This window comes from Sparus aurata, chromosome 16 (genome assembly GCF_900880675.1).
Source record: "Sparus aurata chromosome 16, fSpaAur1.1, whole genome shotgun sequence".
In the NCBI taxonomy this organism is placed as follows: domain Eukaryota; kingdom Metazoa; phylum Chordata; class Actinopteri; order Spariformes; family Sparidae; genus Sparus; species Sparus aurata.
The window spans coordinates 11,163,839-11,179,583 of NC_044202.1; the positions used below are offsets into that span (position 1 = coordinate 11,163,839).

Consider the following 15,745-nt stretch of genomic DNA (forward strand, 5'->3'; position numbering starts at 1 on the left):
CCTGTTGTTTCTTTTCTTGGTTCAATGCCTAATCTATTACATTTATAGAAAAAAATGGAGTCCAGCTGTTTTTATTCTCTTTTTTTTTTCTTTTCTCTTCAAACAGGATTATTCCAGTATGCTACCAGTCACAGAGCCGTCCTGATGGAGTGGGAAATTATTCTGACAGATATATGACCCAAAAGACATCAACCCAATGGAGATGGTATAAAAATTAATTTGTTTAGGGCGATTTGCTTTCTGCCTCTTTGTCCGGCTAGCTTTGAGCTTTGTTTCGTTTCTCCCCATCTTTCAAATTGATTTGCAGCCAGACAGAGAGATATGTCTCGCAGGATGTAACGCCGCAGACTCTTTAAGGTTTGCGCTCTTCCTCCATCCTCCTCTTCAAGGCTCTGTTGTAATCTCACACAGCTGTCAGGGCAGGAGGAGATAGATTTTCAGAGATTTCACTGCTATTGAGTGAAAAGTCTTTCTAGGCGTTCACTACGCTGAAAAGAGACTTTTAAAATGGATGTATATTGTAGTTAATGGGCGTATCTGCTGTGCTCTGATGCTAAAGTTGCATTGCATGAAACAGAATTTATGACCACTGATCTCCGTTCCTTCTACTCCAACACAACATTCCAGTGAAATCGGTTTCAAGATGTATTTTATTTCATGTTTTTTTAACCAAGCTGAAAAAACTTTTTTCACCTTTCCAATTGTCACCCACAAGAGACTATTGAATGAGTTTAAATATTAATTTAGCATACACGATAAATAAAACATAAGAAGAGGTTCCGATTACATAGCTTTAGGAAAGATAAGTAAACAATACATATAACAGGAAGCATAAACTATTACATTAAATATGAATACATTCGTAAGACTTGTCCATGTGCTTACTAGGCTTTCATTTTCCATATTCTGCTGAACAAAAGTACGGGCGCACCTCACCCAAGACAGAAATATAATAATAAATTGCTGAAATTATTAACAAAGCCATGTAGTAGAAATCCAGTCCCATTATGAGTGTGGTGGAGTGGATCGGGAGGCTTCCTCCCCTCTCTCGGCTGTGTGACAGGCAGCCTTATAGAGATAACTCTCACCGGTTTGTGTTTTCCGTTCCTTCACCTCTCAACTGGTGAAGTCGAGACACTTTGATCTCAGGCACTTTCTGAAATCATGAGGTTGTTGACTGACAAACACAAACATAGGAGTTTACAACGTAATGCATCCTGTTTCCTCAAGCCTTACATTCTCGCTATCTACCTTCTCTCATCTCTTAGAGCATCTTTTTTGAAATAGTTTGACATTTTGGGAAATACATTTATATGCTTTCTTGGAGAGAGTTGGATGAGAATCTGTCTGTTAAATCTGAGGCTACAGCCTGGAGCTGATTGGTTTAGCATAAAGACTGGAAGCAGGGGGAATATGGATTTGTGCACCTACTGGCACCTGTAAAGCTCAATATGTAACACATTGTAGTTGTTATTAGAGATGTAAACAGTTAAATTTGTACGAAACAAATGCTCAGGTTATGGTTTCACAAGATGTTGTACTGTATGTCAGATGGTTTCTCAGCTGAGCTCTATGGGTTCTATCTAAAGTCTGGCACATAGCAGTGTTAGTACTAGTTTCAGACTGATGCAGTTGTCACTTTCACAACCAGCGCCCACATTATGTAGACAGCAAATGTACTTCCGCCCACTTGTGCTCCCCTGGGCGTATTGGTCTTAAAATGTGGTGTGGTCATGCTCATTGATGGCTCACTGCTATCTAAGCATCAGAAAGCAACTGATCCACAGAGCAACAACAAGCTGCTCTAAAGTCAACACTATTTTTCCTGCTATTTAAAGGGCGCATTATTCAGATAGTGAGATTGGGCATACACAGAGGCTGCTTTCAGTCATTATAAACAATTCCATATGTGCAGTAATGTCACATAACGTCTCCCACCACATTTCCCAAAATGCTTTACTATTCTTTGAATGCAGCTAAATGAAAGCAATGTGTAACTCAGCATCAAATGACATGAACTGATGAAAAAACAGGAAGTTAGTATAGTCCACACTGCTACATGACTCGACCTGATTCAATTCGAGCAAGCTGAAACACACCGGCCCAGATTCTGATCAACTTATTAATGCAGGAAGTACAAAAATGTCCCCTTATTTTCAGTCCTGGGTCAAGTAAAATCTAGCTTATATCTGAACCTAATTTCAACTCGAAGAGAGACGAAAGCATCGATGACACAGTGTCAGTTCAGTCGATACGAAAAGATCCTCTAAAAATGCCTGTGGTCGTGTAAATTTCACAACATTTACATACCGTATTGTCCAGTGTGGCAAAAAATCACAAAATGGCCCAAGTCTTGAAATAACTCCACGTTTCACTCGTACAGTTTTAAAGAACTCAAATGTTTTGCATGTTGTTCAAGACAAAAGCCAGGTACCTTATATAAAATGACCCAATAAATGACCTTTCATCAATAAAAACAATATCACACCGGCATTGAATTAGAAATATGTACAATAAGCGAAACCTTTCTCAAAGTAGTAATAACCTGATAATGTTATACATCATGGAAATAGCCATTTCCTCATGTTTTTAAGGCATACAGTCATTATGCACAAGTCTAAGATTTGAATCAATAATGTATAAACTGAGATCAAAGGCTGAAAAATGCACACTATCCAAAGCTCACGATCTCGGTCGGTTCTATGTACACTTATAAGTGAAGTGGTTATTGTGAACCATGTTTGTAAATGTGAAATGTAGGTATATTCAGTATCAACCTAAGAGGCTGCATCTGGCTGTCGCCGATGACTAAAACACCTAAGAAGACGCTTCTCAGCCTCCAGAGCTGAAGACATTAAAATAATCTCCTCACTAATGGATCCATCTTATTTCGGTGTTGATGACCCTGAAGTAATGCATTAAAAAACTTGAATAATAAATGATAATCAAGCCCGTTTTTGTCTGATCATCTCGCATTTCATGTCGAGCGCGATGTCAAGTGCACCCATTTGCGGATAGCGTGTCAGCACTTTAAACCGGCTCGATGACATTTAAAGACACCACTTCTTTTTCAGTGAATGCACGTTAAACAACTCCGAATTGTCTGTATGCAACCCATAAAACATCATCCAAAGTCTTTTTCTTTTTTTTACAGAAAACAGTGAGAAATACGGTTTACAAAAAGCAAACATTACATCTTTAATATGTCTGTTAAATCTAATATAAATGGATGAATGCGTTGTTTAACTAAGAGAGTATTTGAGAAAAAGTAATAAACAGCAATGCAGATACCTGTGTTTACATCTTCATCTTACATCCCATGTCAGCAAATGTCCACATTTCAGTCAGTAAGAACATCTGAAAAATATTTTTTCCAAAAGTGTCCACGCTCCCTCTGCAGTCTCTCGTGTCCCTGTGTCGGTGAAAGCTGCCTCTAGTTGTTGAGCGTCTCTCGTTAGCGTCATGCATTTATGTACAAGTCAAAAGCGACCAGGTGTTCTGGATGGTTCTACCTGTAAAGGGGAGAGGAACAAGCCAGTCTCACATAGTCTTAGCTGCTTGAAGCGATGCAGGATGGATGCCATATGGCGATCACACAGTCTTAGATCCAGTTCACCACCGGGGAAGCTGGGCCTCTTCCCCGCACCTCCCATCGTCATCTCCAAATCAGTCAACATATTGCAGCCGTGGCGGCACAGATGAGCGCCGATCTGTCGGCTGATGAAGTTCAGTGGGAGTTCACGGCCTACAAGGTGGTGTAGATGTAGACAAAGATGATGACTACCAAGTTGAGAATGGTCCCAATGATGCCCAACATGGCCAAGATGCTCTCCTCCTTACTTTCCTTGTCTTGGATTCCCTTTTCCTCATCACTGTGGAGAGTGTTTACCATTTTCTCTGGAAAAGTCTGCAGTTTTCGTCTCAGACCAATCTGGAGCAAGCAGATAAGAGAAAGAAGAGAAAAGACACAATTCACATTAGTTGCCGCAACTGGTTAATTTTTCTCTTTGAAGATTGGTCTTTGCTCAGTGTATGGTGGACAGCGATAATGGCAATAAAAAAAAATAAAAGTTATCTGGTGGTGAGATGGTCAGTGTTGAAAAAAACACATAATTAAAAAGCAATTAACTGAGTGATGTTTTTTTTCTTTCCTGCTGATTTAAGAAAATACTGCATGTTAAATGGATTATATTCAACTAAAAGCTGCCAGTTAACTGTGGTTTTTGGTGCCACAAATGCAACATTATCAGGACTGAGGTGGCCAAATCTGCTTTAAGGACTGTTTTTATCCATGAATACAAGAAAATATGTTGGAACATGTGTGCATCCAGGGAAAAGATTAACAGAATTAAGAGTCAGAGCTTGAGAAGCGAAAGTAGCAGCAGGGGTGTGTGATTCATGCAGCTTTTTGCCAACTCTGAAAAGAAAGTTGATGTGTTGTGATTCCATCTTTTGTTTTGTTAAATGTCTTGATATACAGTGGTGTGCACAAGGGGCCAAAACGCGTGCTAAACTGCCCTCTTGGGTGGCAAAAACATGCGCTAAAGTGCCCTTCTTTTCACCCCTGCCCTTCAAAAAGTCTGTGCATGCCACTGTTGATATATATGTGCAATTCTGATACTTCAGAATTCACGTGGATATGTAAAAAAGTTGAAAATTTCCAGTGCACATGTGACATTTCAGGCCAATCTACCTCTCAATGCTTTAAATCCAGCAGCCTGATCAGAATCCGCATGCTGTACGTTTCCATGTAGTATCACACACAAAAAAACCTTCAGGAAAATCTGAGCTTGGAAGAGTTTGTGGTGGTTGAATGGATTATTGTGGGACTTTCCCTTCAGAGACAAGGGTTCACATCCTGCTTGTGAAGAGTAGTTAAACGTATGTAAATGACGTGACTGATACGTTACATGAGTGGCATCCCGCATGTTAAGTGACATTAGTTTTGCCACTTACATATATTGCATTACACATTTTAAACCAAAGTACAATCCTTTCTCAACCGTCACCAAGTTTTCAAACAAACTGCAACTGTGTGACAGAGTTAATATCATTCCAGAATGCATAGTGTGTCATGATATGTATTAGTGCTAGTTTGACTACAGAGCCCTTTATGTGCAAAACGGATGCTAGAGAAGAAGGTAGAGCGTCATATTTTGAAGACCACTGACCAAGCTGTGAAAATAGTCAAACAAACGTGGAATGAGTGTTTTGTTTCCACATGAAAATTGCCATGTGCCGTGTTTTGTTAACGCATGTGGAAATTGAAGTCCATATGTGGAAGCAAGCCACAAACTTACACAAAAAATAATCGCATATGAATTTATTTAGTCCACATGTGAAAATGTAAATTTTACCTGCAAAATATATGCAGTGCACATGTGACAATATTTCACTTTCATGTTAAAATTTGAATTCACATGGAAAAAACAAGTCAACCAGACAAAAAGGCACATTTCACACAAAGGTTATTCAGGGTCGGTAGAAGTTTCTCATAACCACTACACACACACATGCACATAAAGACACACACACATATAATAGGCCTGAAAGTGTAAGTGCGTGGGGTCTAATGCACTGCTGCTCTTTGCATGTTGCACCTATAAGCCTCCTTACAGCCATGTTTTATTCAAGGACATGGGAAAGATTTTCCCATCAGAAGTGAATTACTTTCCTCCGTTGCTTCAATAAAATATAGTCATCTCATCTCCTGATTTTAAATGTTGGGGGAGAAAAAAAAAGGGACGTCGATGAACACATGAGAGCTAGAATCAGCGCCAAACAGCTCATTAACATAAAATGAATCAATGCGCTGGATGATTTAAATCTGTTTGCATTCGCAGGGTTAAGTAGATGCAACACTTATAATGGGTTTAAAATGCGTTCCCCATAGTTCCTCTTTCACAGGCCTCTTAAAAATGGATCAATGTGTACATTCAGACTCTATGCCAGCTTTTAAAAACAATTTTCAAGGAGTGCAATTAGTTTTTTTTCCAGTGAGTTAACTGATAAGTTAATTAATTCTACAATCCAAACCAAAGTCATAGTTTTGTATTAATCATCAATCAATAATCTTAGGTAATACAATATTTAAAAAATGATTGTTAGGTAATCATTGACAGATGTGCCTGCAACACAAATAGTACATTTAACACTTAATAGGAACAGTAGTATCTTCATTTATTTTTCAGGTATTATGAATATGTTATAAAGTGTGATGTAAGCAGAATTAACGGGACATAACATACCGTCACGTAAGCATGGCTGTTTGGTTGATTCTGTCGTGGTGCTAGCCTTAGTTCAGTTGATTTCCTGTTTCATGTTTTTAAAGTTTATTCTAGTGTGCCATGTTTTACTGTCCACCTCCTGTTTTTGTCTGTAGCGCTTGTGTATTCAAGTCTGTGTTTTTTTCCTTTACTCTTCGTTGGTTTGTCTGTTTTCCACCCCTGTCTATTGTGTTCCCGTGCCTGTTCCCTGGCTTTTTTGTTGTTTGCATTTTGGATTTTGGATTGCCGGACTTTGGACATCAGCTCGTCGTTAAAGCTTGTATTTTATCGTTCAGCCTGCTTGCCTCTGCCTCTAGGTCTGTGTTTGGGTCCTTTTTTTTGATGTACTGCGACAGTTTCCTGTTGTTATTGAGGTGAAACTTGCTTTCAAGCATGATGTGAAACTTCTGGTTATAAGACATCGAAGCCGTGATAATAGTGATACAGACTTCTCATACAGACACCAACCCTCCTCCTGATTGACATGCTGGACATCAGAGGAATAGCTTTGGCAGCTCTCTGAGTGAAAAAAAAAAGAAATTCCAGCCCCACACTCCGTTCAGCTGTTGGATCTTTCCGGGTTGTGTGTACGTATTGATTTGAGTCGCCCGGGGTATCAGTAACTTGCTGTATGTTTTCAGCCGCAGGCACAGATGCTTGTGCGAGTTGGCATCCAGGCACCTCTGGGGACAAAAGCACTCCTTTTGCGGGTCAATGGGCTTTATACGCTGACTAGAAAACAGTAAAGCACATAAGCTAATGCAAACTAAAAATAAACCTTCTAACAGGGAGCTGTTCCTCTTGGTAAAAAGCTCAGACGCAAGATAAACACCTTTCTGACTTCCAGTGAGAGTTACAAAAAGGGGTTACACCTTGTAGTGCTACCTGGGTACACGGTGTGCCTTTTACGCTGATGTACTTCACGACAGAGGAACTGACTTGCAAAAATAAATATGATCCTGAGCTCTCTTTTAAAATATCTGTGTAGTGACACTTCACAGGATCTCAGTTGGAATATGTAGTGTTCTCTGTTTACACTCACTGTACTCTCTGTGCTGCATTCACCTGAAGAGGAATCATCCATAAGAAAGCGTGACACGTTTCCCACTCACATGGTCACTAAGTTAAAAGTGAAAAAAAAAATTAAAAATCCCTTCCTAATTGTTTCCTTTTCCTGATGATGAATCTAACTTCAACACAGTTGTTTACAATCATTAACCTTTGCAAAGCCCACATTATTAAACCTCATTTGCAGGCGTCCTTTGCAGTAATTAAAATGTATGTAACCTTTTGAGAGAGCGCTGGCAAAGTGGAGTTTTTAAGTCGTCAGTGCTGCACTCTGCTCTTTTTTCTTTGACTCCCTGATTGTGTTCTCGGACAGTTTGGCAGAGGATAAAGGTCTTGGCAGACAATCATCACCTGCCAGTACATCAAAGTCTGGGTGTTGATGGATTACAAAGAGGGAGAATGTGAAGGAGATGAAACTGAATAAGATCATCATTATAAGAATTGGATAACTTCAACACGAGGCCAGGACTGAAATGTCAAATACAGGAATCCTAGAGAATGCAAGAAGGACCATCATCAAATGGATTCTGTGTTTATGGATTACCTCAAAGTTTATATTTCATACTGTAAAAGTGAAAGATCTTTTGCTCCCGCCTGTTTATAAGGTTAAGAGCATCACTGTGATAGTCCTTCCTGGAAGCCTTAACATCCCACCCGGTGACTCTGAATGATAGCACTGTCCAATCATCGACACGCACTTTGCTCTTGATGCACATAAAAACACCATCAGGCTCTGTTCCTGTGTTAAAGTGCGCCCTCCTCCTCTGATCTGTAACAATGGGCTTTGATTGCCTCTCCTGGGGAGCACTATAAACAGGGCTTCCCTCAACCTGAATGGAGATCTTTGTGTGGCGCGCTGGATGTGCTCTCATGCATGAAGACGCCTGCTAGCTGCTGATATTAACAAGCCCTCAGCAGAAAAAAACATGAGTGGGGAAAAAATGTGCTTAAGGATGGTGGAGGAGATGGAGTAGGACTTTACTTGAAGGTACACAGCGATAATAACTAATGATTCAGTAATTGGTATTTTGGTATATTCAGGAATTACTCATTAACAATTCATTAACTATCAAGTCGTTCCTGATTAATTCCTTACTCGCTCCTTAGTAGCGACTCAAAATGTTTTAACTTCGTGTAAAGTGTTGCTAAATTTAGTTTTCTTAAGATAACAACATAATTTTCTTGTAATCTAGACAAAACAATATCTGTTATCCTAAGTTAGTCCTCTCAATGCTCCAAATTTATCTTGTGACTGTGGAAAATTGGACTAAACTACCAAACTCTATAGAAAGTAGTTAAGACTAGCTCCACTTCAACCTGCTACAGAAGTACAGGGCTATTTATACGTACAGTAAATGGATCATAATGAGCGATCAAATCTTACAACTTCACAAAAGTGAGGTTTTACAGCAATATTGTGTAACTTTTTCCTTTAAAATATCAGCTTCAATATCATGTTGATGGTACAGTGTCTCGTAACAGGGTGAATGGTGTCTCTGTCTCAGCCACTTCAACCCCCATCACTTGTTTTTGTACTACTTGACTTCAGTGAGAAGGTCGGATCACATCGTTACATACAAGTAAACAAGTTGTGAGTTTTGTTTTGTGTGTAGTTATCACCTACATAATGTCAGAAAGATTGCTACAGATTGGGATTTGTATTAACCACTGTGGTGTTGCACTCTGAAACTGTGGGGGGGCGCCAAATCGCACACAAAATGCCAATTTCTACATAATGTCGCTTTAAGTACATTTTAATGATAATGTTTCTATAGTTTCTTTTAGGTCAGATTTTGAATGTATTACGGAGAACATTTACCGGTACTTTACTTCAAGTGGCAACAGACAACTTTCCCCCCTACAATTCCAAGTGGTATTATTGTAGGCGCCACTGCTGCAAAGACAATCGAATCATTCCTGTTTTCCTCAGTAGCAAATAACAACACCCATTACCATTTACTTCATAATGATGCATTGTGGCATAAAACCACAAGTAAGTAAAAGCTCTAGATACTTTTTCCATCACTTCTGAGAAGGAGGAGAGATGATGGTGGGGAAGGGTGGCCCGGGCTCTGCCCCAAACCTGGGTGCTGTGGAAAAGCAGTGCATCAAACCCATCTGGCCACCTAGTTTCTCCTCATGTAATGTCTCCAGTGTTCAACAGAGAGCAGTCTGTTTCGAGTGGCAGCCAGCGCTGGCATCCTACGATACCATAATCATTACCCACCCATTACGACTCCCTCTGTCTGTAGGACACTCGGGCTGGACAGGGTGTGCGTGGTAGAGATCATGATCCAGGAAGTCAAGTGGAATATACTGGCAGAGGAGGGTGTAATCATATCAAATGAAAGGATTATTAATCCAGTCAGGACACAGTTCAGAGTGTCTCCACCTCTTATTGATTAGACATTTGACTGCGTGCTATTCTGAGGTACAGAGGATTTAGTTATCTCACTATTGATTCTCCTTGTCACTCAAGAGCTCTTTTTCCCAACAATTCTAACACTTTTACAGGTTAACTTTCCCCCCCGTGGTTAATCATGAGCTGGTCCGACGCTGTCATGTAGCATCTCTCAGTCACAAAATGAAAAGCATCTGCTTGAGAGTGTTGTTTTTTTCTCTCTCTCTCTCTCACACACACACAAGGGCGAGCTCACACCTGGCTCTCCACTTGTACAGCAACAGCCAGAAGCGTATTTGTATAAAAAGAGCATACGGGGGGGGAGAGAGAAGGGGAGAGTAAGAGGGGGAGAAAAGGGGGTCGAAGCCATACCTGGGACAACAAATCCGGACACTCCTGCTACACCTAACAGAAGCTAACATCCTCAGATCAGATCAGTGAAGAGTAAAACCTTTTGCCACTTGAATAATCCAGAGCATGTCAAACGACTCCAGATGCTAACAGAGTCTGACAGGCTGAGTCGCTTTTGGCATTGTTATAAAATGGAATTAAAGCGAGCGGCTCCACCAACCCCTTCTCCCCGAGTGTGTATGTACTCACAAACACACACATAGGTTGACGCCCATCAAACGCTGACACACACACACACACACACACACACATTCAGAGAGACGGTGTGTAGTAGCAATGCGCGTATGGGGAGACACAAGGGGAAGGAGAGTTTTTTAGTGAAATCAAATCAGTTGCTGACAATCGTGACCCATTTTCCATTAACCTGCACCCATTTTTCTGTGACTGAGAGGAAAGTGACAGATCTATTTCGGATCGTGGAACATTTTCTTTATTGATCCAGAAAAAGAAATCCAGCTAAAGACCCCATAAAAAAGTTCAGACATCCAAGACGGTGCATCTAAAACAAAAGACAAAAAGAGCAGACAAGAAAGAGGATATGTCTTTTCAAAAACAGGTCTGCGGAAGATTTGTTTGAATCAGTTAAACTTCAGAAAACAACCAATTACTTCTGCAAAACGCAAAGAGCGAAAAGACTTTCGATGTTTCGTCTGAAGCATTTAAACCTGTTAACAACACGCACGAGGAAAAACTTCCGAAAGGGCAATGTGGACGTGTTTTCTGGACAAATAACCGCCGCAGCTAATCAGAGACAAACAAAAAGGAGCATGGTTTTCTGATTGTACGGTAACATTCAGGGTGTCTCTGCTACCTTAATCAATGATGCATACAAAGACAACCGAGCCCTGGAAATATCACACATTTATGAAGAATATCTCATGATGCATAATAAATTAATAGCCACACACTGTCATGACATTTAAAAATGGGGAAAGATCCATGAAGTATTTGTTGACAGTCTTGCAGCTGCTGAGGGGATGATGAGGGGGACAGATGTGGAATGACTTTTCAGAGAACCTACCTTGCAAAACATCAGGAATAACATAGCATTGGACATGCTGGAGGGGGGCGCCTTTCCGTAGTGCACAGACATCCCTGGCAACTAAGGTGAAAGTCGACCCCTCTCATCCTTCGGCTGTGGAGGGGCGCAGGATCCGGGGGTTGCTGGCTCGTCTTCCAGGTGGTCCAATTTTCGGGCTCTCGTTGGATGTCGTACCCAGCAGCGCTCCAGCGTCTCCTCCCCGAATTTCATCTCACTCGTGGCCAAGTTCTGGCCACCTTCACTTTCTCCTCCTCAGCCTTTGCAAGAGCTGAAACTGTGCTGCCCACCTCCTCCTCTTCCTCCCCAGTCTGTTTTGTTTGCCTCGATCCCACCTCTCCTCCTCCTTTTCTTCTTTCTCTTCTTCTCCTTGTCTGTGTGGAAGGATGATGTCAAGTTGAAGAATGGAGTCAGTTGATGGGCAGATGGGGGCGGGAGGGTAACAAAGCTGTTTCATGTGCACACTTCCATCCTCCTTTGTCTTAATTCCGCGAAGCTTACAAAAAGAGGAAGAGACTTCGGTGTTGTCTCCCCTGCCGAGACACCCGTGCGGACCCTTATTAAAGGCTCCCCTCCTCGATCAAACTTTTATACTGCTCAGCAATGTAAAACCTGTTTTGCTGATGTCTTGGCTTTTAAATGTTTCACACTGAAATAAAAAAGGGGGAAAAAAGGCACCTCTGCTGAAGTGGTGGAAGCCCCTGCTTGCTCTACATGCTGTGTAACCAACATACCTCTCCTCGCGCTCCAGTAGCTGAGCGTGTCTCCCTAACTAACTGAGCAGAGCGTGAACGCCGGACGGCTGTAAGAGAGTGAGCGACGGAGGGAGGGAGAGAAAGAGAGAGAGAGAGAGAGAGAAAGGGGGATGCTGTGAAGGAACCCGTCGCCTCACACTGACGCTGTCGTGGTTGTTTTCGCTCCACAGGCAAAAGGTATCCCCTGCTCCCTCTCTCTTCGGCGCATGTTAATGCAGCCTCGGTTGCCTGGCAACCGACTCAGGGGAGTCACACAGAGCCTGACGACAAGAAGCGTTTGTGACAGAGGCCGTGATGAGGGGCGAAGGGTCTCCACCGTATTTTGTGTGTGCAGTGCATGTATGTATATCTGTAAGTGTGTGTGTGTGTGTATATGTGTGTCTTCATGTAAAATATGCAAAGCTGAACAGATATCGCTCTGTGTGTGTGTGTAGGTGTGTGTGTGTGAGCATGCGTCTGTGTTTATGTGTTAGTCTTGGTGCAAAATATGCACACTCATGTCAAGTCGGAAAACCGTAAGCTAATTGGAGTGTGTGTTCAGGAGAGAGTAAGTACTGTAGGTGTGCTCCTGAGTCGTGTGTATTCAGGCGTAAGGTAAAAAGTGTGCTTGGGTGTGTGTGTGTGTGTGTGTGTGTGTGTGTGTGTGTGTGTGTGTGTGTGTGTGTGTGTGTGTGTGTGTGTGAAATGAATGCATAAATCCAGGCAGACAGTGAAGTGGCAACAATTTCTAGCGAATTCTTTTCATTTTTTCGGAAAAATAAACAGCCATAAGAAGTGGATATGTCGGCAAAGTGTAAAAGAGAGGTAAATAGTAAAATTCAACGTTGGTGACGTTTGACCTGCACATTCAAGCTTCTGACCGATGGAAATCCATCGTGACAGTGTTCACCTTTGAGGTAAAAATGGTCCACAAAATAGCCGTGGTTATAGGACGGGAGTCAGAGGTTCAAACTGCCTTTTGAATAAACTGTCTCGACTAATTTTATTATTTGCAACTGAGCCACATAAGTTCGCCTGCTAAACAATTGGCAAACCTGTTATCTCAGAAAACTTTATGTTCCCTTCTCAACAGCGTTTCACTGAATGAAATTCTGTGCAATGATGAGCTAAATGTCAGAGGTCAGACAACCAGAACAGTAAAGAGAATAGAATAAGGTTAGAGTCACTAGCCTCTCTCAAACTGTCTTTCCAAAACGCTTCGTTGTCTGTGTGAAAATTATAGAGGCAGAACAAGGGACAGTTCCGCGCAGTGAGGCAGATTAACAGGTGTAGCGTTAGTTAACAGATATGAAATGTACTGTGTCAGATTAGTTTGAGGTCCAAGTGTGTGTGTGTATCAGTGTGTCTATCCATTCGCAGAACATAACTTCCTTATTTCTCACTCAGACATGCGACACATCAGCGTTTGTGACCAGAGAGCGTGATGGACACACTGATCAGACGTGATCAACCTCCAGGACATTTACTGTGCAATTCGACACCAGGAGACAAATCCTCCCGGAGTCCAATGTCCCACACAGTCCTCTCCCTCCCGTCCTGCTTTCTCACTTCACCTCAGCCGGAGGGAAGGACACGAGCCTTCAGTGTCTGAAGTGCGAGCAAGGAGACTCATCTCTCTGTCTTTGAGAAGAAGTCACTTACCCAGGACATGCCACCCATTTTCAATTTTAAAGGAATTCACTACCTGAATATTTATAGTCATTCATCGATTCAGATGTGGGTCTTTTATTTTCAGGAGGGGCTGTAAATTTCCAGTGAAGGATGTTTTGTTATGACATTTGGTGTCCGAGGGTGCTTGTGCTTTCATTAATTTGGACAGTGAAGATGTTTATATCAGGACTTTCCATTTCACTGATAGTAGTACCACACTAGTGAGTATTTTTGAAAGTATACATGCTCAGAGGGGGAGTGTCTACCTACTGTAGGTGAGCTCTAGACAACAACCACTGAAGTAAAGAGTAAAAAATAAACAGTGTTAGCGGTGTGTGATATCTCATCACAACACATTTCTAAGGATGGTAAAGCATTCTTTATGTTGTTTGACAAAATTAGTTGTAGAACAATAACAGGTTTGGTCCATCAGCATCGCCAGGTAATTTTGTTAAAGCCCCCTTGAATGTTAAAGCCCCTGTAAAGCTCAATACAAAATTTAATACGAGACAATGTGATCTCGTCCTTGTGCCATAGAGACTGTTGAAAATTGCTGGTCTATAAATTTACTCAGTGGGAGGATGAGGAGGGGTCTGATGGTCAGCGCTGAGAGGCTCAATTTATGGCTGGAAGAGACGAGTAGAGGAGAATTAGAGTAGCGTTCAGGTTCAGGCGTAAAAAATTAATCTCAACTTTTTCCCTTTTTTTGTGCCAAGACAAGGGTTAGAATTCAGGAACTCTTCAACAATGTTTGAAATTGTCATTTCTCTTCATCCCAATTGTAGGTGACGCTACACTCACCTTATCTCACAGCTTACTTTTATTTCCCTTTTCATGTAAATAAAGGAAACTTTCAGAGACAAAATGTTTCACACACATCCCTACTCATGACTACCTCCTTGACATGGTTATTCAAACTTATTCAGATGTTTATAGTTGCTCGTTCATGTCATGTCGTTGTGGTGAAGTTTTGATCATGCTAAATGGCCATTGTGCATTGTAGGCCTCAGTATTGTTGTGTGTACTTCACAGCTGTGTTTAAGTGTGCAGTAAAACAGTGGAATAAGTAGGTTTGATTACATTGTAAAAGCTACTTGTAATGTACATTTTGAAAGCCTTTCAGCAGCATAAACCAATGTGATTTGTAGGACTTGGTAAGCTAGGTATATTACAGTAAGATTAGTAAAGTAAGATAGTGCGGACAAGAAGCAATTTGTGTGAATGAACAGAAGAAAAGAGAAATCAGCCTGCTGAATGAACTCTAACATCTCCTCTGCTTCTAAAAGGACACAACATCTGTTCATTGGTAAGTCATGCTTGGGGCCTGTAACAGATGCACAAGTGTTAAGGTTTATATTTCAGTAATGCTGCTGAAAATCCAGAATCTGAGGTTGTGAAAAATCAAAACAGTTTGGAAATAGATTTTCAGTTCAACAATGTCGCATTACGTGGACGGGTCGAGCCGCTAATGGAAATATTTAGAATGTGAAACAGCTGCCAGCAAATTAGTTTAGGCTTGATGTTGCTTTGCGCAAGAAATGACCTGGAATGGACAGCAATAAAAATGGAAATGTAAAGGAAACATTGCCTCAGATCTGAAACCACCGGTGTGCATAATTTTATTGCCAACTCTCCATCCCTCCCCTGCCTCCGGAATTAACTAACTTGGACTGTCGCTGCCTGCACGGGCATTTATAACAATTAATCAAGAGTGTCCGTCGACTTTGCTTTTTGTTCTTGAGAGCGGTGTCTTCCTCTGCATGGTGATCATCCTTTGGCTCACATCAGTCTCAGCACAGGCTCGGACACTTACTCATCTAAATTGTTATCGTTTGAGTGGATTGTTACGCTTCATACGGACCACCAAATTAACAGACTATGGTTTGTCCTAAACTGGAATTGCCGTTGCTTAATCAGCACTCATGATGAACCTGCCAAGAATTGACCCTTCCTCAGTCCTGCCCGTTTTTCACTCTAAATATGTGTTGCGTCATGCAGATAACAGTTTTCCCCAAAAATGCGATAAATTTAAGCCGCTGGTACGATAGTGTAATATTGCAACACTGGTTTAGAGATTGCTCTGCCTCTCCCCGGTTGGCACATAATCAATAAGTTCAGGTTTAACCTCCTGAAAATGAAGTGGTTTATGTGTTCT

General features: G+C 41.4%; 2 long non-coding RNA genes across 2 annotated transcripts; one reads left to right on the forward strand and one right to left on the reverse strand.

Moving 5' to 3' along the window:
• Window positions 1-632: 632 nt before the first annotated feature.
• Window positions 633-12,006, reverse strand: LOC115566506 (uncharacterized). Its single transcript, XR_003980995.1, has 2 exons — window positions 11,168-12,006; window positions 633-3,931 (listed from the first exon to the last, which is right to left on the reverse strand). It is a non-coding gene; the product is annotated as an uncharacterized LOC115566506 (long non-coding RNA).
• Window positions 12,007-12,037: 31 nt separating this feature from the next.
• On the forward strand, window positions 12,038-13,629 carry LOC115566507 (uncharacterized). Its single transcript, XR_003980996.1, has 2 exons — window positions 12,038-12,279; window positions 13,327-13,629. It is a non-coding gene; the product is annotated as an uncharacterized LOC115566507 (long non-coding RNA).
• The last annotated feature ends 2,116 nt before the right edge of the window (window positions 13,630-15,745 follow it).